Source organism: Miscanthus floridulus, chromosome 18, assembly GCF_019320115.1.
Source record: "Miscanthus floridulus cultivar M001 chromosome 18, ASM1932011v1, whole genome shotgun sequence".
Classification (NCBI taxonomy): Eukaryota; Viridiplantae; Streptophyta; class Magnoliopsida; order Poales; family Poaceae; genus Miscanthus; species Miscanthus floridulus.
In genome coordinates this window covers 116,285,085-116,311,403 of record NC_089597.1, presented here as the reverse complement: position 1 = coordinate 116,311,403, position 26,319 = coordinate 116,285,085, and the positions used below count along the sequence as shown (strand labels likewise).

General features: G+C 43.9%; 1 pseudogene; it reads left to right on the top strand.

Annotated features, from left to right (window-relative positions):
• The first annotated feature begins 8,099 nt into the window (after positions 1 to 8,099).
• Positions 8,100 to 8,629, top strand: LOC136524436 (zinc finger protein ZAT8-like; annotated as a pseudogene).
• Positions 8,630 to 26,319: the final 17,690 nt, after the last annotated feature.

Genomic DNA, 26,319 nt, shown 5'->3' with positions numbered 1-26,319 from the left:
TTTTTGGTCACCCGCTGTTGACGGTAGTTAACAAATATTATAAACCATCAATATAAAATGTATAAGGGCATAAATACAATCACCAACATAGGTTTAGGGGTTTAAACTAACAAATTCCATGAGTTTTGGTGAATCTGTATTTTCTGCAGGGTGTATCCAAAAAACCGTCAAGGTGGACCTAGATGTCAAAATTAATCGCCCTTAATCATCGCATAAAAACCTCTAGAAGGTTCCAGAGGACAACACTCCGAAGTGGAGGGTGAGGGGCCACCAGGTGGGACGGTCTGGGGCCCCACCTATTAGTCTCCGTCTTGTTATGTCGGTTCTGCACCGCCTCCTAAATTGCATCTACATCATTTATTCAAGTCGGTTTGATCCGAGGGCTCAGGATTAATGCTCCGACCTATATATACCAACCCCTACCACCCCCTGAGGCATCAAACCCTGATCAAGTCATTTGAGAAGACAGAAACCCTAATCATCCTCAGAACTCCACCATATTCTAATGCATAGCTAGCTAGGCTAGGTCTAGAGGGAGGCAAGCTTCGCTTGAATTCCTGATCACGTCAAGAGCGTGGCTTGATATAGCATTTGTACCCCCTTTCTTTTGTATCTCTCATTACTTTTATATGTTTGTTACAATTGTTATGACATTGTTCTTCGTATTAATCATGTTCCTAATTATCATGTTCATCGTCTACTTTGATTATATGCTTAGTATAGTTCAATTATCGTCATGTTCATGCATAAGTTCATATAGCGCTCATTCTTTGGATCCAGGGGTGAGTGGTCGACATTGTGTAAGCGTGGTGCTTATACGTTGTTTATCTGCGGATACACCCTATATTCCGGACCATGTGGTAGATTGCGGATGTGACACTTTCGTTGAGTTCTTTGTAGTCCACTCCCCGAATATAAGACAAGTAGGATCTAGTTACGAAGGAAGACAAGCTCTGTTCTTAATCTTCCTTAGTAATATCCCTTATGTGTAGATATGAAGTTGATCTTAACTATGATTACTAAGTGTAATTGCACTAATCAATGTATGCTTTGACTTGTAATTAAGAATGACTTAGAATTATTCCTCTAATATTCTACTTAGTCATGCTAATGCCATAGAAATGAGTACTCTGAGTGATCAATGATTAGTTATTACTTGCCATTCATATACATTTATCTCTTGACTTACCCCTGTTGTGAGTAGAAGTTTGGTTATGGTTTATTTTTCCATCATGTGTATAAGTTATCAATATATTTCCACTGCCTATTCTTCCCTGTGGTAAAAATATAAATAACGATACCTAGAATACTCCCGGGTGAAGTGTTATAATGGTATATTATCTATGTGCTTGCAGATTCCTTTCAATTATATATATTCTATCTAGTCACATGAAATACTAAAGTACTTCTTAGTGTTATTCAAGAAGTGGCACTAGGTAGTACCAATAAGCATTTCTGGCACCATCGCTGGGGATGACAACTTAGTAAAGGTGATGCTAAGAAATGTCAACAATTATTAGGTGACTACTTAAACAAGTGACAAGTTAATAAATACCAACACCCGCGCACCCGTCGCTGCACCGCGCCAGCCAGGCCCGAGGGAAACGCTCGACTCCCATGTATCTGCGGAGCCTAGTTGAGGGACCTTTTTTGCACGGGCGGAGCTTGGCTCGAAGGCTTGTCCTGGAAACCAAACACCCAACGTCTGCACCCTGTGGGCTTGGTCCACCCAAATGCAGGTAACCAAACAGCCCCTAAGTGCTTTCCACCGATGGTGCCACCTGTCGGTCGCGGGCGGTCTAGCAGCCGCGCATGACTTAACTAGAAATTCAAAAATCCGATGCTTAGTACAGGACTAATCCGGTGGCAAAATTTGAAATGAAGGGAGTATTAAGCTAAATTTATATAAATTTTAATTAAATTTATAGAAAAATATATAACACCTGTTTTGATGCTACATATCAGAACCCTCTAACGAATTATTCACATTGTTCTCATGAGATGCTATAAGAGAAAATGTAAATTCTAGAAATTATCAAATAATCAGAAATATGCATTTTATTTGGTACAATCTAATTATTATCACAAGGAAAATCTTGCTATGGATCTATTTTATTTTTAAAAAATTACCCACATTTTCTATTATTTAAAATACTTCAAATAACCAAGAATTTGCATCTAAATGGCCCACCTCTACCATTATAAAAGATAATATAGAGTACCTTTAAATCACTCATCTATGCAATTATGAAAGATAATATAAATTATAATCTAAAACATAATGATTACATAATTATAAAGTGTTCTATATATGTTTCTATAAATTACCCACACCTACCGGTGTTAGATTCAAAGTAAATAAAGTGCTACATGCCACCATATTCAATGGAGCCTGAACATGAAACCCCACAAGATACGCTAGAAAAAAAAATATACTCTAACAACATCTAACCATTAGTTTAGTATATGCTTAGTCACTATTGTAATTGAAGGCCCTCAACAGCACGAGATGCGTTAGGAGGAAAAGGTAAATTCTAGAAATCATCGCCGTAATAAGAAATATGCAGCATTAAATTTGTACCAAATTTAGTCGTCATTGCGAATAATAGTTATTAGATCTATGTTTTTTTATTAAAAATTGTCCCCCTCTACTGTTGTGAAAAATACATGAAGTAGCCCAAAGTTCTGAAAATACTGTATAGATCTCTAACTTACACATGACCAAAGTCACCGATTTAATTTAGCAGACAAACATGCGGATATGCGATCTACACGGTCTTTTGTTCAGTGGCAGCACTGTAGTGATCCGCTACTGTTGATCTTTGCTGCATCCAAAGCAGGTTAGGCGTAATGGGCCTTGTTCTCGTAATTATGGTCTCCACGTCCACGATGAGGTTTGGGCGTTTGGCCCCTTTAGCTGACTGAATCTGAATGGCGCTGCTTCAGTAGAGCACTAGAGCTGCAACCTGTATAGTTGTATTGGCTGATTGTTACGTCAACAGATTCTTCTTGACAGTTGGTTTTGTACATAAAAGAAAGAAATAAGAAAGTAACTGATTGTCATGTACAGCTCACTGTAGATTAGGAATTTGAGTGCAGGAGTTCGCTATAAGCAGCACATTTATTACGCGAAAACCTTAAAATTCTATCTTCCACGGCGATTTCCCTAGTCAATTTTACAGCAGAACGAACGGAGACTGTAAGAGAGTCAGAGTATAACCTGGGAACTGGGAAAATGCTTTGTTATGACTAAACCTTTAAATTCTGTTTGATGCCAGTTGGGTGGAGCCCTGTGTGCTCTGTTCAATATGACCTTATGCTAGGTGTTTTTTTTTTAATGTGATGATAGAGGCGCTCACGTCAGGGCTTGTGCGAACTGGCCAGGCCAGCAGCGGCCGCTTGGATGTGATGACTGATGAGGCTAGGACACGAAGAAACGTGACGCGGTCGCACTCGTACGTATCACACTTGGTCGTCGTCACCCGTGGCGCGCGCCTCGGATCGGAACACATAGTTTAATTAGGTGTTGCGTGCTTTGCCACGCGCCCAGAAGCTAATTTTCGGTGGACACTCGCCCGTTCAGATGGCATGGCTCGATCATCCTGGATTCCTGGCCATGGCGGCGTCGCAGGAACTCGACCCTACGCGACAATCTATCCACTCTTTTTTTTTTTTGGGGGTGGGGGGCGGCGGGAGCATGGTGATGGCGCGTTACACAATCTATCAACTCACACAAACTCTCACAAGCAAGCGCGCTCGCCTCGGTTAGTTTATACTAGTACAAACTGCGCGCCATCGCGCGCGCCGGCGAGTAAGTACACATGAATATACATTGAAGTTTTGTATGTCACATACAGGTGCGCGTCATTGAGCGCGTGGGACGAGCAAAGTGTGGGCAAGTACAGCTTGACATTATGTAAGAACTGATACGTAGGATATATTCATAGATATACGTTTTTTGGTACATATACAGTACAATTGCTGTTTGAAGGATACTACAGGACGACTGTAGGCAGTTGCATGACGAAGAACAGAATTAGGTAGTGTTTAACTATACTGGACGTAATTAGACAATACATAAACACCAAACCTACTAAATTAAAACAGTCTTCTTGTTTGTTGTCATTGCGTGGTCTGGGCAGCGTTCAGAGCACAACTGTAAACCTTTCCATCTTGCAAAATCATGAGCCGGCTATCCTGTTCTGCATCCATAAGATCTGAGTAAGAAGTCAGGTGCTCGACGATTCCAAAATGCAGGTATAAAAGCTATTTGTAGATCATGAAGTAAGGCATGGCAAGCAGCGTGAGTTGTTTTGCTGAGTAGTGTCTGATCAAGGTAAAATTCCGGTGGAAGTATCCACAGATGGAACAAAAAGGAGACCGTCAGTGTTTAATTATTTGTTGCAGATGACCTAAATGTAGAAGTGCTAACAGACAGATACACACAAATAGAGGAGACTAAATCAACGTACCGAGACATGAACAGGCCTGATGGTATCGGTGGTAGGCTGGTGCACCTGCTGACCTGGTAGTAAGTAACTTAATGGTGTGAGAGAGACATGAAAAGGCAGCGCTGACTGAAATAGGGAATTAAGAAAGCGAAACCAAACTGTTTGAAGCAAAATAGCAGATCTTATTATCCAAAGGAAAAAGCTGACAGAGATGAAGAAATACAAACACGACAGCTTCCTGCATTTGGGTTAATCTAATAGGAACAATGCAGGAAGCACATATGGGAAAATATAAAGCCATGTAGGTGTGTAAGCCAAAAAAATAGATCATGTGGAAGCTTTTTTGAAGAAGAGATAATTAAGCATATGGCAGGCCACATTGGCTAACGACAGGTTGCAGCAATTTAATGTAGGACGTTGGAACAAAGATCATGATATTAGAAACCAAAAGCAGCACATTAAAATGTGAAAAAGCAAGAACGAGAAAACATGCAAGTGTGATGCTAACTCAATCGCAATAGAGGCAGAGGTGTGTACTGGTAGATTAAGCCATAGGATAAACAAAGAACTTGGATGTTGAAAATTTTAAAAAAAATACCCATGAAGAAAAGCAGGCAAAGAACTAAAATTAGATGGAAATGAAAAGGGAATGAGAGAGGGGGTAGATCAGTCTGTCTGACATATTTTGGTAAGGCAATAACTGTAATAAGTACATAGGTAAACACACGCTGTTATCATGTACCTTGGACAAACTATAGTAACCATACTCATTCATCTGATCTAATATTTAGTATGGTATAAGGCATAGAAGCACAGTACATCAACATATAACCATATATGATTATTTAATCTTAACATTTATGAAAACTAGCACCTCGCTGTAGTCCACAAGATGTATCAAGCATTTAGAAACAAACCAAATAAAAATACATACAGAGGTAAGAGGTTACAAATCTGGCAGGAGATGACACCTGTTATGCTGATAGTGCACGTGGATCAGGCAGGACCTTACATCATCATCATATCAACCTGCCAGGAATAATAATAGACAAAAGGACAGTCATGTCGTAATCATTGTAGCATGAATAAATTCTTATAAGCTAGGGAGCACTATATTTTGTTGCTTCATAATCTATTAGCCACACGAAGATTTAGCATATATGGTGTCAATTGCATCCCGAGCCAGAATGCGTAAACATTGCTGACAAATATAATTAACGAAGCTAAGTATTTAGGAAGATTTTCTCACTGAACCATGTTTTTTTTCAGCCATAATATGAGCCTTACCAATTGGACTACCTTTTTTTTTATCTTTAGTTATAATTTCAAACCATGTGTTAACGTGCAACTTCATGGACTAATTTTCAGTTCGCAAAGGAGGTAGCAGCTGTCCTTCTCCATTAGTGCAGCATGCTGTTTATATGCCTCGATTTGGTTTCAGACAACATGATAGGAAGGTTTAGGTGAGGCCACTGCATCGACAGTAAGGACTGAATACTAATTGCAGGCAGACCACACGAACTAACATAATAGATGGAAAATAAAGACATGGCCAGCAGGTTAAGACCTACGAAACTGTATATATGCGCAAAGCTAACTTACAAATATATGATGTGGTAGACACAAACCATTACAACCAGTGAAGGTAGACAAAGAAATCTAACCTGGGAGAGGACTAAGCCTGCCATTGACATGGTTAGAATAATGGGCAGACCAAAGTAGCAGATAACCATGGAACCACCATTCTGTCAACTATCCTTTAGGCAGCGCTCAACCATTAAATATGCTTCATGTCTATACTAACTGCAAGTATATGACATATGTATCTATATATAAGTGGATCGCAAAAATATGGCACAAAACTGTATTTTGTAGCTGAAGGACACCTATCACCAGAGACACAGTTGCAATGCAAGCTTAGAGATGGCATGTAATCATTGCAATAAAATCTGACATGATTTCCAATTGGGTCAACTACTGAATAATCCCAATTCTTTTTCTGCCAGGAACAGTAAATTTGAACCAATAAAGTAAACTATATTTCATAAAATACCCGATGATAATAGGGATGAGAGTTTTACCATCAATTTAATATTTTCACTTGCTTCAGCACTCTCTTTGTTGGCAAACACTCCTCCAGTGCTTTTTTCAGCAATAAGAATGAAACACGTGGCCCTTTGCCTCATTTTATATAATGTTCTGATGACCTGGTCAGCCATGAAGAAATTGTAGATGCCAAGGCTGCATGTATAAAACAATATTTTAGTGAACAATTAGCAAATTGAAAGGTGATATGGAAGTATTAGTTGTGACTATTTTAGAAATTAGGGATTAAAGCGTATGGTTAAACATTGAAGTACCTATCTCGAGAACACATGCTGAAGCTGGTCAGGGACCTGGACCAGAGAACCGACATATCTAGCATCCCTTCAAATTTGACTATGAGGATGGAACGCCGAATTCTGAAACTATGACAAAGAGAAAACAAAGAGCATTTGTTTGTCTTGCTTAAGCAGAACAGTTGATGTGATATTGGTAAACCGAAGGACATTTTAGTACTCAAGCTTGATAATTTACATGATCCTAATTAGGCGAGATGGAGAGGAAATCGCAACGAACGTGAGGGGTGGTACCTTGAGTAGCACAGGAAGCATCTGATGGCAATCCTGACACACTGCTGCAATGGATAGGGAGAAGATCAATAGAACATGAAATCAACAGCCGGAATATACATGGAAGCAGACAGCGCAAACCTAAAACTAATCAATGCACCACAGGTTCTATTTTAGGGCTGAGTAAATTCAGGCAGCGCGGGAAGGAGGCTGAGAAAAAAATCCCCTTTATGTCCTTTCCTACCTTGCCTGGCATCGGTGGAGGCCATGTAGCCGGATCTAGTGGAGACGGGGAGGGTCCGCGCTGGATCCGCCTGCTGGCCGCAGATCCATGGCCTCCGTTGCCTGCGCGAGCTCCACGCCGTGCTCCAGCTTCAGATCCGCCGCCGGGATGGGACCCGCGGGCGTCGGCTCCAGATCCACTGCCGATGTTGCTGACGTGACCTCCTCATCGTCATCCGCGGCCAGCACGGAGTTTCGTCCGCCGCCAGAGCCCTCCGGCGCGTCAGGGCCTCCGCTGGCTGGCCGCGCGGTCGTGGGGAGGACCGACGACGGAGGCGCCAAACCCTAGGGCGCGCGACCCGCTGGCCTGCGCCACGACGAGGAAGTGGCGTGGGGTGGTGGAGGAGGAGGAGGGACGCCGCTGCGGCGCGGAGGTCGGGCCACCGTCGAGGTCGTCCCGCGCGTTCGCCTGAGCCGCGTCGCGAGTCGGGAGCGAGGGAGGGAGAGAGAGAGAGAGCGAGAGAGCGGAGAGGAGGAGGGCGTCGGTGTCGGTGAGACCCGCCGAAGGTTTTGTAGCGGGTCCTGGAACTGTAGCGAGCGGTGGAGAGAGCAAGGGCCGTCGATCGGAAGATCGGATGGGCCGGTGAAATCGGGGTGACGTGGACACCCCGAGGAGCGACCGAAGCTCGCTGCTTTGATAATAAGAAATATGAACACGTACGTGCGCGTAAGGGTGGAACTTTAGTTGGCTGCTTATATATACAAATAATATAAAGGAGGAGAATCGAACCGGTAAACGTCGGTTGATCTATCGATGGTCATGACGCTTACGAGACAAGAAGCGGAAAGAGCAAGGAGATGGAGGGCCTCCGGGCGCACGCCGAGGCGCTGCTCACGCTGTCGTCGCCCGCCGGCAGCGGCGGCAAGTCCTCGACCGCGGCGCGCAGGGCCATGGCGGCGGAGGGCGTGTTCGAGTGCAAGACGTGCAGCAAGCGCTTCCCGTCGTTCCAGGCGCTGGGCGGGCACCGCACCAGCCACACGCGGCTGCAGTCGCGGATGCTCAGCGACCCGGCGGCGGCCGCGGCCGCGGCCGAGAGGCACAGGGCGCGGGTGCACGAGTGCGCCGTCTGCGGCCTCGAGTTCTCCATGGGGCAGGCGCTCGGCGGCCACATGCGCCGCCACAGGGGCGAGGCGCCGCCACCAGCCGCGCACGACGACCCCGCGGCGCAGACGGACCGGGACATGCCGGACCTCAACTTGCCGCCGTTGGACGACGGCAACGGCAGCGGCGATGGCCAAGGTCCACTGATGCCGGCGAATTCAACAGGCCAAATTCACAAATAGGAAACCTGTGATAGTGCAAAGTACAGGCCCAAGCCGAACCGTCCAAACCACAAGGTGCGCGCAGAGCGAAACAGAGCAACCCAATCCAACACAACGCAAACCATACTAATGGCGCTTAATAATAATTTTATTGATACAACGGCGCACCACAAGGTGCGCAGCGTGCGTCACCGCATGCAACGATATGCAGACCTGTCGTTCCAGCCTCCCAGGAGCAAGCTAGTTCGCCGGCGCCAAGAAGTAGAAGAGGACGGCGACGGCCACGGCGGCGCCAACCCTTGCTGCTCCCGGGAACTGGTCGGCCACCAGTGACAGCTCGATGAGGAAGACGCCGAGTAGCAGAAGCGCGAGGCCGACGAGCGCGTGCGCGGCGTTCCCGTCGCGGTTGCTGATGGTGTAATTGATGAGGACGAGCCAGCCGCCGGTCACGAGGATGCGGCCCGCGTCGAGGAGGCGGCGCTGAACGTGTCCGAGGGGCACGGCGGGGGCCACGATCAGCTCCGGCTCGTCGGCCTGAGGCGCGTAGGCCATTGTCAGCGTAGGAGTCGGCGGCGAACAGCGAGTGGCGAGGATTTTTGGGAGGAAACGGTGCAAGAGGAGACCAGACCAGCTAAGCCTGCTAACTGAGATCGGTGGCTGCTGCCCTTGGTTGGATAGATGGTTGCCCTGCCCGCTATATATATAGCCGTCTCCCCCATGAGGGAAGGAGGACGGGAACATTTCCGACAGAAAGGACAAAGGAGATCGAAGAAAGAAGAGGAGAGAAAGGACACGGTAGCTGCGCAAGTTGGGGAAAGAAAACAAACTGTCAACAAGAGCTACTGCAGCATCCGCTTTTGACTCAGCTACTGCAGTGCACCAGCTTTGCCTCAGCTACTGCAGCGCCGCCAGTTTTTTGGTCTCAGTACTGTAGCATCAGCCTTTTGAATCAGGGCCCGTCTAGTTGCCGGCCGAATTGGCGCCGCCGGAATTTCTACATACTGTAGCGCACTGTAGCATTCGTTCGTATTTGATAATAATTGTCCAATCGTTGACTAATTAGACTTAAAACGTTCGTCTCGCAAAGTACAACCAAACTGTACAATTAGTTTTTGATTTCGTCAACATTTAGTACTCCATGCATGTACTGCAAGTTTGATGTGACAGAAAATCTTCTTTTTGTATAGTGCCAAAGTTTGGATTTTGGGTAACTAAACAAGGGCCAGCTGTAGTGCCACCATCTTTTGCCTCAGTACTGTAGCATCCGCCTTTTGGACGTAGCTACTGTAGCATCCGCTTTGCCTCAGATTCTGCAGTGCCGCCGGCTTTGCCTCAGTACTGTGGCGGCGCGGCTGCTGTAGCACCAGCTTTGCTACAATCTGATACGGAGTATCGAAGGTAGTCACTTCATTCTGTCGGGCCTCACTACTGTTGCTTGGGCCCTGTGATGTGAGCATCTCACGCTGGTGGCTACCTTTGACCCCTCGTGTTCACACGCACCCTTGGACAGCCTGAGCTGTGAGCTGATGCCGCACTTGCATTCGCAATGCGGCCTCAGGGTCTAGATCCTGTTTTGCTCTGAATCTCGGTGCTCGTGCATAGGGGCCGTTCCTATCTTCAGCCACACAATTTTGCAGTCGATATCTATATCTATATATATTTTTCCTCGTTTCTGGTGAACTGGATTTTATGTGGGATGTTGCTCAAAACCTCAGGGAATGCCATTAGCACCGTTTTGACCTGGGGCAGGAGCAAAATCGGACACGCTCCCTTCAGCCGAACACGGAGTCAGGATCCATGCCGTCTGCTCAATGACACCTAAGGAAACAAACTAACCCACTGTTCCTAAGTCCACTTCAGACCGCCTTAATTAGAATTCTAATGATTTGTAGGAAAATACAAGGTTGTGGAGATTATAGAAAGAATTTTTGAAGATATCTTGATTAATAGGTCAAAATATCCTTTAGAATCTTGATCAGAGACATGTACCTGAAGAAAACAGGATAAATTACTTTAAACATGATGACAAAATTACAGATATCGATATACTGGAGATCGGCTTGTAGTGATAACACCTGCTGTACCAGTTTGATGTACAAGTAAATAAAATTCAGATTATCTCTGAACACCCACTTTGCATTATTTTAATGCTTAGGCAGCTTTCTTTCGGGCTGTTAAAAGAAATACTTTTATGAAATAGTTTTGGGTATTTGAATTCTTATATAAATTCAATAGGAACAAAGTCTATTTCCGAATACTACGTTTATAAATGTTACTCTGAAATGAACTGTCAGTTTATTTAGCTAAATAAAAAAATCACGGAGAGATCACAATGGAAAAGGAGACATAACCAGATTGGTGTAGATACAGATAGATTATTTGTCTGCCTACCACCAAAGAGATGGAAAAGCAGGTTTTTGCATGACTTGAATACTCCCTCCGTCCCATATTATCTGTCGTTTTCGGTTTTCGTGCCACAAGTTTGACTCGATTTGTAAAAAATGCGTACAACATTTGTATCTCCAAATAAATTTATTAAAAAACTAGATTCAAAGATCTTTCCGATGATACTAATTATGTATCATAAATATTAATATTTTTTAATATATATTTTGTTAAAGTTATTTCTCGGGAAGCGAGAACGACAGATATTCTAGGACGGAGGGAGTAAACTGCAAGGTGAATTTATCTATCTACTGTATCATGACAATTAATAGTCATTTGGTTGCTTGACAGAACTAAAAGATGTCAGATCCTTTAATTTTTTCAAAAGATCAGATCATTTAATTTCTGACACACATGCTTGGTGTTTCTAAAACTTTGGGCTTATTGGAATGTATGTTTATTGCCTGACATTTCAGGGGAAGTGACAGCCTGTGTTATGCGATGCCTATTTTTTGTCTCTCATTTTTTGGTGCATCTGACACTCCTACAATTCACTACATACAGACACGGTATGTTCACTTCAGTTTCTATTTTTGTATTTCTGGTAAGTTACCCTAAGCTTGGGGATTTGTGTTGATTAGTCATTCCATGTGCCCTAAGCCCTGGCAACCTTGGATCACTGGTCACCAGAAGTTCTAGAATTAACTTTGGACTTCATAGGACCCGTAGTATTAGCACGGGCACTGATATATGTAGTTAACTTATATAATATGCAGTGGCTATATTTCTCATTTTGCATGAGGTAGCATTGCAAATAAGTTAGGCAAAGTATTCAGTATTAACTGCAATTGTATCCGGACGTAAACAGATTGTAGCTTGTATGCATAGATCATTTCTCTTGGCTGATAACATAGCACAAAATAAACCGACTAATAAGATGATTATATTTTAATTATTGCGGCATAATAGCCATTTTGGTCCCTAAACTATTACTCGAGGCTTAATTTTATCCCTAAACTTTTAAAACGATCATTTAGCTCCTCAAACTTTAGTTTTAGAATCAATTTCATCCTCCAACTACGAAGATGATCGTTTTAGTCCTCAAATTTTGCATTTTTGGATCAATTTCATCCATAAACTATCAAAGTGCATTTAACTTTTATTTTCAACTCAATTTTGTCTATTCAAAAGGAGAACCTTATATTTTAGGCATAATTTCATCCATAAATTATCAAAATTATAGATCTGCTATTGTTTCAATATATCCATGTATTCTTAATGAATAAATAGTGTTCGATGCAACTGTAATTGCTCCCGTAATATCATTTAGTTGGATATATATAAATGGTGCCATTATAAGGTAACACTAAAAATAACAACTTGGAATTATTAATGACCACAAAAGAGTTTTTGGATGAATATTATTTTTCTATCTCCAATCGCTGATGGTGTTCGAGCTAACCAGGTGCAACCGTATAACGTTCCACGTAGAACGCAGACAACGTTGTGTTGAAAATAAAAGTTTAAAGAACAAAATACACTTTGATAGTTTATAAATGAAATCAAGCCCAAAATGCAGAGTTCAAGGACTAAAACGATCATCTTCATGGTTTTAGATGAAATTGAGCCTAAAAGTAGAGTTTGAGGACTAAAACGACCGTTTTGAAAGTTCAGGGACGAAACTAAGCCTCGAGAAATAGTTGAGGGACCAAAATGGCTATTCTGCTAATTATTGTAGCTAACAGTTGCTGTTTTGGTGCCCGAATCTGTAATTTGGTGAATTGTTTCATTTAGCTATAATAATTCTTGTACGGTTCTGAACTATTATGTCCAATTGCCTGCAGCTCCCTCTGCGAGGAACTGAAATTGCATACTCGGCACAAACTAAAACCAGATGACTTGATTCGACCTTTGGAGGCTTCATGTTGCCTGATGTCAAAATTTAGAAACTGGCTACACAAGTACATGATCTTTAGCGACCACTTCCATCTTCACAGTTTCCGTGACTGTTTTCTAAAGTGAAGCATCTCTGCTCTTGATCCCTCAACTGTAGCCAGTGATTCTTGTAAGATCAGACATAAAACCGTGTTATTGTTATATCATCGTTTCATTGTTTTCATGTGCATCACTGAAATGATGCCGTGGTGTTATCATGGGCAGTACTCGTGAGAGAAATACGCTGATCGTTGAAAGCTCTAGTTTGGTTTTGGTGAATTGATAAAACCCTAAGTGCTAACCTAGTTTATCAAGTGATCATAAGATAGGTAGCACACCCCAAGTGATGAAGCAAATGAAGATCATAGCATGATGATGATCAAATGCATGGACTTGGAAAGAAGAAAGGGAAAAACAAAAAGCTCAAGGCAAAGGTATAAACCATAGGAGCTATTTTGTTTTGGTGATCAAGACACTTAGAGAGTATGATCACATTTAGGTTTGATAGCTGTACTATTAAGAGAGGTGAAACTCGTATCGGAATGCGGTTATCAAAGTGCCACTAGATGCTCTAACTCATTGCATATGCATTTAGGATCTAGTGGAGTGCTAACACCCTTGAAAATGTTTGATTAAAATATGCTAACACATGTGCACAAGGTGATACACTTGGTGGTTGGCACATTTGATCAAGGGTGATGAAGTTTGGGAGCAAGGGTAAGAAACTCCACCGACGGTGCCACCGGCACCCTAGACAGAAAAGACGGAGGTCACTGGAAGTGACCAGACGCCAGCCTCGGTTGGACCAGCGCGTCCGGTCAGGTGTAGCAGCGAAGACGCTGGCGTCGGTCAAACGACCGGACGCTGAAGGGCTGCGTCCGGTAGTGTTGTCGATCAGCACAGTAAGAAGTCACAGTGTGATCGGACGCTGGCAGGGTCCGGTCAAGCATGACCAGAAGCGTCCGATCGATAAAAACATGATTTGGACCCTTACTGTAAACGACCGGACGCTGAGGGTCCAGTGTCCGGTCAGCTCTATCGGAGCGTCCAGTCAACATTTCGACCGTTGAGATCAAATGATCACCGTTGAACGCAGGAGACATGTGGCCACCATCGGGCGACCGGACGCTGGGGGCTCAGCGTCCGGTCAACTGACCGGAGCGTCCGGTCAACTGACCGGAGCGTCCGGTCAGCCCGTGTTATGCCCAGTGAAGGGGTATAACGGCTCTATTTCGTGGGGGCTTCTATTTAAACCCCATGGCCGGCTGTAGCTCACAACCTTTGGCCATTTTCATTGACATAGCAACCTTGTGAGCTTAGCCAAAGCCCTCCCACTGATCTCCATCATTGATTCATCATCATAGTGAGATTGGGAGTGAATCCAAGTGCATTGCTTGAGTGTTTGTATCTAGAGGCACTTGGTGTTCGTGTTTCGCTGTGGATTTCGCTTGTTACTCTTGGTGGTTGCTGCCACCTAGACGGCTTGGAGCAGCGAGGATCGTTGAGCGGAGGGTGGTGATTGTCTCTGGCTCCGATCATGGTGATTGTGAGGGGTTCTTGACCTTTCCCCGGCGGAGCATCAAAAGGTACTCTAGTAAATTGCTTGTGGATTGTGTGATCCCCATCTTGTGTTGGTTGTGCGGCACCCTATTGAGGATTTGGCGTGTGAAGCCAATTAGCGCGTGAACCTCCAAGTGAGTGAATCGCCACAACGAGGAGTAGCTTGCCGGCAAGCAAGTGAACCTCAGTAAAAAATCATTGTGTTCATCATTGATTCTGAGGTGATTGGTCTTCATTGTTATTTATCCTTATGATTGATTGGTTCATTCATCTACATGGCGGTATAACCTTCTTGATCACTCTTTTTACTTTACCGCAAACTAGTTGACAAGCTCTTTAGTGTAGTTAGTTGTGAGAGCTTGCTTGCTTGGTTAGTGTGGCTCTTTAGTTAGCCTTTGAGAGCACACTAACATAGAGTAGTATCATAGCTATTGTGTGAATAGATACTATCTAAACTAGAATTGTGGTAGGTGGCTTGCATTTTAAGTAGGCTAGCGCAACACTTGCTTCGCCTCATAATTGTCTAACCATTTTGTTAAGTGTTGTTGTAGAAATTTTTATTAGGCCATTTTGTTAAGTGTTGTTGTAGAAATTTTTATTAGGCTATTCACCCCCCTCTAGCCATTAGGACCTTTCAATCGTGAAGCTTGTGCTTTGTCGAGGTTTCGTAGAACAAATCATCCCATTCTGGCACGGCCAAATTTTCTGACAGACCTATGGCACTCCAGCTTGGGCGCAGCATAGCATGACAGCATGGCGTGTCCCAAAAATTAAAGAAACACTCAGATACTTGGTCTGCCACGATTTTGCTGAATGTTCAAAAGTTGGGCGGGGCCTATATCTTACTCACAAAATTGGGCTACTGCGACCATCGTGTTAAGTAGGTCCATATGAAGGCTGCAACTGAGGATGAAAATGTCCAAACTCAAGGAGAAAGCCGATGGTTTATAAGTTTCATATACTAGACTAGATAGAGACCTGAACAAATTCTAGCAGGCAGTGGGCTTCGAAGTAAGAAGATGATTGTTTTGTCTTCGATGTACTCTTATTTTTAGCAGAAATGCTTTGCTCCGGGTGTCCCATCATCCGGACGTTCTCGTTCACGGGCCGCGACACCAACCCTTTGGCCAACATCCGTATCCTCTCCTTCACTCGCCTTTAACCATAGCATGTTATCTCCATTCTGTAGAAGGTTATCTGAAACTGCATTTGCACACCATGTGGGTTTTGGTGTATTGATGACATCCAAATTAGGGACTAATGTGATATTAATGAGATATGTCGTAGCTATTAGTCTCATGAAAGATTCAAAGAGTTGATAAAGATGAAATGGTATCCCTCAATTTGTTGAAGTTGAAAAGGCGGACGAACTCAAAGCGCTCTCCAAAGTTTTATTCTTTATTTTGAGTATAGGTTTAGCCGTACTATAAAGAGGGATACATGTTTAGGTGGTCCAAGAAAGATAGAGTGCTCAAGCATTTAAATAAAATCAAAAGAGAGACACAAAATCGCCTCACGAACAGTTATACATAGTTTGTGGACTTTTGGTAGTCGGAAGTCCCAGCGTGAGCCGAGAGTTCTGGCTGTCAGAAGTCCCAACGTTTGGTGCCGGAAGTCTCGGCGCTTGCTGACTTAGCCATAGCCTGCATGCGCACCTTCACCCGTCGGAAGTCCCGATGGGAGTCGGGAGTTCCGGGTGCCGGAAATCCCGATGCTTTGGGACTCAGTCACCTGGTTCGCCATGTCTATCGGGAGTCCTGACGGAAGCCAGAAGTCCCGGCGACCGCCGGGAGTTTCGACGACATGTAAGCAAGCCCAGTGGACTGTCTGTGTGAACAGTGTTTTACGTAGAGCCGGAAGTTTCGGAGATCTGTGTCGGAACTTCCGACGCAGATCTGAACGGTTGGATTCTACAATGAGTATAAATAGCTCTCTCCTCTCTTCTAACCGTCAACCACTCATTCATTGCTCACTAACCTTCGTCCAAAACAGCACCCAAGCATTCTAGGCGCCCCTCTCCTCTCACCTTTGCTTCAATCTTCGATTCCCCTAGGGTTTTGAGTGAAAGGAGAGTGTATTGAGTGAGAAAATCACTTTAGCAAGCTTGAGCACTCGATTTCTTCATCAAGCCGGTTGGATTTGCATCTATTACTCTTGGGTTCTTGGAACCCTAGCCGACTAGGCGTCGCCTAAGAGCTTCCATCTTATGGAAGAGCCTTGAGAAGTTTGTATTACCCTCGATTTCTTAGTGGAAAGCTTGAGTGACCTTTGTGGTTGCTTTGAGAGAGGCAAGGAGGTGGAAGAGACTCTGACCTTTGTGGTCACCTCAACAACGAGGACGTAGGAGCTCCTTTGTGGGGTTCCCGAACCTTGGGATAAATCCTTGTGTCCCGCGCGCTTATTGTCATTGAGATTTGTGCTATCATATTTGTTCTTGTTGGTTTGTCTTCCTTCCCAGCTCTCCTCTTAGGGCTTGGACTCGATCTACGGAGTGGTGACCTTCTGTCGTCAAAGAAGCAGACCCAACACTTCATCTTACCACTAGGAAGTGGGGTTGTAAGATATCTTACACTCAAAGTTCATTTTAGAACTTGTAGTGAAATTCTCGTAGGTGCCGGAACTCCTGACTGTTTGCGTCGGAACTTCCGGCCACCGAAAGTTCTGGCCCAAACTGTCGGGACTTCCGACTGTCACTGATATTTGACTTTGAGATTACGTAGAATTTTTTAGATACGCCTATTCACCCCCCTCTAGGCATTTTTTAGATCCTTTCACTCTCCACTGCAGCCACCGCAACCGTGCTCCAGCGCGATTGCGCTCCGCCTCGGCGTTCTCCATGGCGTCCTTGAGCCTGTCGGCTGGCACCTCCACCGCGACCGTGCGCGCCTGCCCGTCTTCCTCCATCTCCATCGCGCCTCCTGCTTGTCACGACATTGTCCAGCGCCAGTAGTGCGTGGACCGCCTTCTCGATCGGAGCGGCCTTCTACATCGAATCTGTCGTGGCCTTCTCCACCGGAGCGGTGAGCTCCGCGCCACTGGTGAGCTCTACATCGGTGAACTCTGTACGCTGACAAGCCTCCATTCTCCCAAGCAGCAAGGAGATGTTGCGCTGAAAACACATGTTGCAACGTATGTTTTAAGTGTTTCAGATATTTTAGAGGTATGTTGCAAAAGTAGATCGGGATGTTGCATATGTTGCAATGGCTATACACATATGTTGCAAGAATTTGTTCAAAATGTTTCGTCTCTTTTAGATATATGTTGCAAGTGTTTTATCTGAATGTTGCAAATGTAGAACTATATGTTACATATGCATGCATGTTGCAAGCGTATGTTTCAAATGTTTCATCCATATGTTGCAAGTGTATTATTTGGATGTTGCATATTTTTACAATAGCTACACACATGTTTTTAAGTTTTTATGGTGTTTTACAAGTGTTTTAGACGTATAATGCAAATGTTTCAGCTGTTTTGGATGTACGTTGCAAATGTTTTTATCTAGATGTTGTAAAAGTAGATCTGAAGAAGTTGGAAGTGGCAGGTAAGTTAAAAGTGGCAAAAGCCATGCCATGTAGCGACGAGTCATGGTGCGAAGTGACGCGCCATGACTTAGGCCCTGTTTGGTTACTGCAGTCCCTCCTAAAATTTCCGTCACATCGAATATTTTGACACATACATGGAGTATTAAATATAGATTAATTACGAAACTAATTGTACAACTTGCAACTAATTTGCAAGATAAATCTTTTAAGCCTAATTAGTCCATGATTTGACAACGTGGTGCTACAATAAACATGTGCTACTGACAAATTAATTAGGCTTAAAAAATCATCTCGCAAATTAGCCTCCATCTATGTAATTGGTTTTGTAATTAATCTATATTTAATGCTCTTTATTAGTGTCTAAACATTTATGTGACATGAATTTTAGAAGCGACTAAAGAACCGAACACCGCCTTAATGTGGTGTGGGGTGGGCTAGTTCACCACTTGGGCCACTCGATGGCGCCGCATAAAAAAAAACTCCAAACTCATCATGTAATGCGCTTAGTGGTACCTAATTCCAATTGGAGGGACATTCGCTATGAGCAAACGCTCCACCAAGCTTGCACGACGACGGTGGCGTTTGGTTTGACATTATGTCGACTTGCATGCACGACCTAGGAACCATATGGCCCACCCGCCCATACTTAGGTCCAGTGGTGGACCCAGGATTTCATCAAAACAGCCTCTGTTGAGCGGTGTACCCTACCCAACAGGGTCCCATTTATATTACAGACAGAAATAACTAATATGAAAATAAAAATTCTAATTGATATGATGATTAAACTAAAATCCATCATCTATATATCTAATTTGAGATATCATTTTCCAATCCAATTGAAATATTTATAGAATAGAAAATTGAGCAGAGAGACCGAGAAACAAAAAAAAAAAGCAGCTGGTATTCATACCAGATAAAGCAGAACAGCACTACAACAGGGAGGGACCGAGCCAGGGGCAGGCGTCACGGAGGGAGTCAACTGGGCTGAGACCTGAGGGTGAGGGGCCTGACGGCCAGGAGCCCGGGCGGCCGGCGTGGTGGCCTGCACGCACGCCTAATGGAAGCCGTGGAGGGCGGCCGGCGCGCCGGTACGGTGCCTGCTGCAACCCTGTGTGGAGCCGCGGTGGGCGGCTGGAGGCCGGTGCGGTGACGGGCTGGGCGGTTGGAGCCTGGAAATGCGGCGTGTGGCTGCCTCCAGCACGCGACGGCCCCTCGATCACAGCCAGGCAGCAGGCGCCTCCAGCCAGCCGCCAGCCTCGCCCAGCCGGCCACAGCTCGCCTAGCAGCACGAAGCGGCTCCAGCCCTTGGTAAGCACGTAGCTCTGGCTGCTGTTGCAGGAAGGCGAGCTCACCCGCGGACGCACGCTCCTCCGGGAAGTTGGTGATGGCCTCACGACAGCGGAAGCGGAGGGCAACCACGTCGTAGGCAGGGGCGGACACAGCGGTGGGGCGGAGGGCTCAAGCCCCTCTACCTGTATCGTAGCAGTGGAGCTCTATAAATTTTTAGGCATAGTTCTATAGTGTAGAGGGCTGAGACTTAAGATCGAACAGCAGTGTTGTTCAGCTCTCTGAAATATTTTCTGAGTGCACCGCGGGTCGTAGGTGCGCGGCGATCTCCTCGTCGGGAAACGTGCCGAGCGCCCGAGCCACACGCGTGCGTTGCGGTCGTACATCTGCGCGCCCCAGCGCCCGTTCGGCTGCGGCACGTCGCCCTTGAACCTCGACGATTGGCGCGACTGCGCGACAGCATCAGGTGCAGCGCCGCCAGCTCGTGGGCACCTGATTCTTGGCACGAGTTTGAGGGTTTGAGACCACGAACGCCACCTCGGTGCCATAATCCTTCGTCATCCTCGCGCACAGGGCCACCGGAATCCACGACCAGGAGGACGGGCCCTACTCTGTATTTTTATTTTATCCACTGAGAAATCTGCTCATCAATTTTGCATGGCATTTTTGTTCAGGGCAATAAAATGCTGAGATAGTCTCTACTCTCTACAATCCGCACCGCATAATCAGATGGCAATGCCACATTTACCATGCTACAGTCATCTTCTTATTATGAAGATTGTTTATTGTTTACCACGGACACTGTTTTTACTTTTATTATTAGAGTATTTATTTAATCATAATTTGATCCACATAGCATTAAGTGACTGCTGCCAAATGGATCTGTTTTCTGGACTTCATAGTTCATACCACAAGTTTGAGAACTGTAAATCCTTTGGCTAGACTGGCCTGTAGAACGCATGCTATTAAAAAAAAGTTATGGCACACTATGGGGTCACCTTTTACGTGTTACTCCATGTTGGATACAATTTATGGATACAAGCCAAGTCTCATTTTACTTAGACATGAAAACACAAAAACATCCTCTATAAGGCCCCGTTTAGATCCAAAAAATTTCGGATTTTGGCAACTGTAGCACTTTCGTTTGTATTTGGCAATTAGTGTCTAATTATAGACTAATTAGGTTCAAAAGTTTCGTCTCGCGATTTCTCATCTAACTGTGCAATTAGTTTTTTTTCGTCTACATTTAATACTCCATGCATGTGCCGCAAGATTCGATGTGACGGGTACTGCGCAAAAAAATTTGGCAACTAAACATACCCTAACAAGATCTAATGTAGGAATTATTCGACTCATGCAGCATTTACTCAGTTTCTGTGGGGGCCATGAGTTCAAATTTATGGTTAACTAGTTGATGATGAAGCAGCTAAAGCAGTGTAGGTTCCTTCCTGGAGGCATCTAAAAAAAACAGGTTGTCACGTGAAATGGAACTGAGTCACAAAAACATCCTCTATAACAAGACCTGATGTAGGAATTATACGATTCAGGTAGCATTCACTACACCACAGCCTATCTATAGCGTCGCCCGGTGGGTCGTTAAAAGCCATTTTAACGTCATACGGTTGGTCGTTATATCTTTTTAACGACCCTTGTATCCGTCGTTGATACTGGCGTCGTTATAAATCTTTAACAACCGACCAACTTTTAACGACCGACCGCCAGACACTATGTACAAGATATAACGACTGACTATTTGACGCCTATTATAAACTTATAACGACACTCTGTCTGACAACATATATTTATAGTGACCAACTGTCTAATGCTAGCATAATTTGAACTAATTAATTGTACAGCAACCATATAGCATCATCCATTTAAACATTTTCCATCCAAAGTGATGTTGAGCATCAAACATAGAACCGAGTAAACCATGCTCACAATTTCCATTGAAGCCATCAACATTTGTACTTTTATACAAAATACTCACAACCAAGCTAGATCACTTAAGTCTCTACACAACAAAGATGTTTGTCGTGTACAAAACATAGCTCATATGTCTGGCTTGCACAACGATAAAGTTCTTTTGAAAAATGTTTCATATCTAGGGAAGTCATGGAACAAAAGAACCACTATGAGCACTTTGATCTTCTTGCTGCAAAAAAGTAGATATAACGACAGACCGTCGAACGGCCTGTCTGTTGTAAAAACGAGATATAACGACGGACCGAACGTTACAAATCTTTAACGTCCGACCTTCCAATGCTATTTCGATACTTTTAACGACCCCCATGTGCCATTAATTTTGGGATGTGGTATAGTGATTTACTCAGTTTCTGTAAGGGCCAGGGGTTCAAAATCATGGTTAATTAGTTGATGAAGAAGCTAGAGCAGTGTAGGTTCCTTCTTGAAGGCATTTTGAAAAAAAGACTTCATGCACAGATTTGAGCTGTCACCCTTGGAGCCATCCTGGCCCCACTGGTCAGGCCAGTTGTCACTCTCTCATGAGAAACTGAGACACCACCGTAGCGGTTTGCCTCTCACAAACCGCGTGGAAGACGATGCTCTTTGGGTCGTGAGTTAGCGGTTTGCCTCCCCCAAACCTCATGGAAGCTGACGCTCTGTCGGTCGTGAGTTAGCGGTTCGCCAACATGCAAAACACGTCATTTTGGTTTTTATTATACAGCAGCGCATCGTGCTTTCTACAAATTAAACAAATGAATCATTTATGCTTTTTAACTAATTACCTATAAAAGGCAAGAATTAGTCTGTAGGCAATATCTTTTACTTTTAACCGCAACAAAGACAGGGCAAGACTTGCTGCCCTAGCCCTTACTATTAGGTAGTGTAATCGAGTCAATAGTCAATCAATAAATATTATTGCTAATGAATGTTCACGTGTTCAACAGAACAATCATGTAAACATGGGTAAATTGTTCAGGCAATGGGGGCACACGTCTGGCACACATGGAGACCAGGTGCCATTGGTTTGACGATGATCAAGAAAGGAAAGGGACCAGCAAGATACATGGAAAATAACAGGAATATAAAGGAAGAGAAGTGATGATGAAAGCACAGGCTCTAGCATTGATGAGGACACCATCGCATTATTTGTGAGAAAATTTGGGAAAAGAAGAAGGGCTATAGAAAGAGATCATCACCAAGATCAAGTAGTAGATGATGCTACAAGTGTGGTAGCAAAGGATCATTTCATTGTGGATTGTCCACACAATGATAATAATGACAAGTCAACAAAGGACAAGAAAGAGAAGAAAAAGGATGACAGAGAAGGCAAGAATGTGTCATTCAAGAAGAAGAAGAATTTCTTCCTGTTTAAGGCAATTGTCAATACTCAAAGACCGCAAACACGAAATTTCATTGTGCCCATAGTGCCCATCGTTAGTCTTCTGCGGCATCCTTGCCATAGTACTCCCTCCGTCCCATAAAAATGTCATTCTGATTATTTCTGGAAGCAGCCATTCCTTCCTCAATACTTATGTGGCACATGTTCATGTTCTACAGCCAACAAGTGTGACCAAATTCATTTTTGAGCCTATGGTACGTTCGGCGCAACCTGTGCCCTCAGCTTGCACCGAGATTAACACTGTCTCCAAACGGACCGGAACGAGCTTCCACTTGACCCACACCACCTATGAGTTCCTTTGGGTGAGACCAAATCAGAATAAGGATGTGAGAGCGCATAGCAACCTCCTACGGTGTCCACCTTCAACGAATCTAAGAGCAAAACTCCTCCCCCAAAAATGGTGATTTTTCAGAGTTCTAGAACTCCAATCCCGTCAAAGTGAAAGGGGGAGCTCGTGGAGGAAAAAGATGGGGTGGTTTAGGGTTGCATTTATAGCCTGAGGCAAGCATCCTAAGGATGACCGCCTCCGTTAATAGACCATTAATGGAGGCGGTCGCCATAGCAGCACTGCCTCCATTAACCTATTAACCGAGGTAGGCGACTTAAGCTGTCTGCATCCGTTAATAGACCATTAACAGAGGCAGTTGCCATAAGGCAGTTAACAGTTCTGCTCATATGGACAAGTGGAGGAGGAGAGTTGGGAGGTGATGGGGATGGGGTTCTCAATCTTCCATCAGGTGGAGATAACTATCATTTTGTTAGAGCACGACACATTGATCCAGCTTCAAACCAAAAGACCTAAACCCTACAACCTTAGCACCACGACTCCTCTAGTTATCACTATGTCACAATCCGGTTAACCTCGCCAAGAAGGCTAATCCCTACCTGCGAAACAAAGAACACAAGCAAGAACTCGAAAGAAGCAATTCAATTGAAGTGAAGAATTGCAGATGTATTATCAAGCACTCGAAGTTGGGGTTTCACAACCGATGATGACAACTGTTTGAATACATCGATCTAAAGCAAAATCCAACTCTAACTTGTGCGACCTCGACTTAATATAAAGTGTTTGGGGGTATGGTACCCTTGGATGCATGCGCCCCTGTGGGCTCTAAGACGATACACGGCCCATAATGCCAGTGGCATAGCTAGGGAGTGGCTCGAATTTTGAGAAAAAGCATTAGATAATAGAGTTTATTACTTATTTATAAAATGCTTCTAAGACTTTTAAAATGTATTTGAACAAACTTAATTTGTAGTAAATTTTCTTGAACCAATCTTATAATGGCCTTTTGCGAATGTTCAAAACTTTACTTCTTGAAAGACTAATAATGCTAATTCAACCTGTGAAAACCCATCCAAAATCTATACTAGGATGTCTTATTCAGATCTTTCTGATCTTTTACAATTAGCTAAATTTATACTTGCTAGTTTCAACTACATGTGTATAAGCAACTGTTGTGAATTGTGATCTATTATGTTTTTAATAGAATAGTCATTGCTGTAATTTTTACAAGTTCCTTAGTTTTGTTACTTTATGCTAGGTTTGTAAAAACTCTAGAAAAAATGAGCTACTTCTGATCGGCCATAATTTTTTCTATAAATTTATTGATTTATTAATTTAATAGTCAAAATATGATTTTATTGTTTTGTCTGGAAGGTTGATCCAAATGAAGCAAACGCCCTTGCTCAACTCATGACATGGGAGATAGTTGTTGCAACAGTCACGTATGGTGTGGAGGCAAGGGAGGGTTTGGGTGCTCTCACAAATATGTTTCAGTATGTGGGCTTTGACCTTTGCCTACCTATTGAACTACACATGCAACCCATCATTTGGTATACCATTAAAAAATGAGGCACTCTGAATATTGTTGTACAATCATGCAAAGTTGTTATTACTTCCCAAAACTCAAGCTTATTGAGCCTACGGGTGGCATGTTCTAAATTTAGGGAGCAATTTTCATCAAAACCAAGAGCAGTGAATTACAAATACTTGCTAGGGAATTACAAATACTTGGTCTCTGTCGGCTCTCTGGGGTGGCTCTTCAGGGTGAAGGGTTGTCGGCTCTCCGGGGTGGCTCTTCAGGGTGAAGGGTAAGCTGGGGGTGCTAGTTCCGCACACCAAAAATAAAATGAGAGGAAGTACAATACTAGGGTTTAGAGAATAAGGGGAGAGATCCCTTTACCCTTGCCCCTTAGGCTCTATTTATAGGGGAGGTGGGAGGAGGCAATCTTCCTCCCTAGCCCCTTTGGCTTGCAAATTACATGGAGGTCCTTAGACCTCTTGGACCTTTGGGCCATTTTATATGGAACGGGGTAGGTGCAGTAGCCCATACCCACAACGGTAGCTCTCTTTTTAATAGTATGACTATCTATCATAAACCCGGTCACGCACTCTATTGCATCTTGACCAGCAAAACAAAATCCCTATTTACCTTTGTCTTTACAACTTGGATTTTGTTTTTCTCTTTCTTCTTTTTCAAGTGAGAGCGTTCTCCATTTGGATGGATCACCTTTCATCCATCTCTAAGCATTGCTCTCCATCTTGGTGTGAATCTAAACATGCCTAATCACACAATTAGCAAAAGCTTAGTCCACTAGTTGTCTCAATTATCAAAACCAAACATAGAGCTTTTACCCTACAATCCATGTGACTTGATCTTGAGCCATCCAAAGAAAATGCAACTTTGATTCAAGGGTGGATGCTGCTTGAGAGTGTGTTTAGATTAGAATACTTTTGTGTTGTTTTTTAGTATGCATGAACCATGGTTGTTTAGTTGTTGGTGAGTTGGTGGGCAGGGCCCAAGCTGTTTCCTAGAGTGCTTCGTTGCATCACTAAGGCAAGTGTATGACAAACTTGTTGACAGCCTTTTTTTTAAGAAAAGACAACCTATTTTTTCAAAATGCCTCCAGGAAGGAACCTGCACTGCTCTACTTCATCAACTAGTTAACCATGATTTTAAACCTCTGGCCCCTATAGAAATTGAGTAAATGATGCTTGAATCGTATAATTCTGCATCAGGTCTTGTTATAGAGGATGTTTTTGTAACTCAGTTCCATTTCCACGCGACAACCTATTGGACCTCGAACATGGCCAAAAAACCGAATCGATCAATTACTGTCCAGAACATCAACAGAACAACAACAATCACATTAAGGAAAACATAACTCCTGAACCACATAGCCTAAAATCTTGAATTCGATGAGCGCAAAGATTTTGACATTACAACAACTTTTAGCTGGGTTGGCAAAAGGATCATGTGCTAACAACTAGTGCATCAAGTCATCAAAAGGGGTGATGTACTCAACAACCGAACAAGTTTGTTTGACATGGAAAAATTGCCACTTATTACATCGCTACATTGGCGGAATCCCACACATCAAACAACATCAGAGTAGAATGTAGCTCCTCAGCGGGTGGAGACTCCAACTCGCTTCGATTGGACGGATATTCGCTCCGAGCAAACGCTCCACAAAGCTCACACGCCGCTCAGCCTTGTGTGTTTTAACTAGAGTCCTCGCACGACCACGGGGACGTTTGGTTTGACATTAGGTTGACCTGTATGCATGACTTGCGAACCATATTGCCCCGCCAGCCCATACTTGGGCTGTCATTTTAGCGCATGATTGTCACCCCG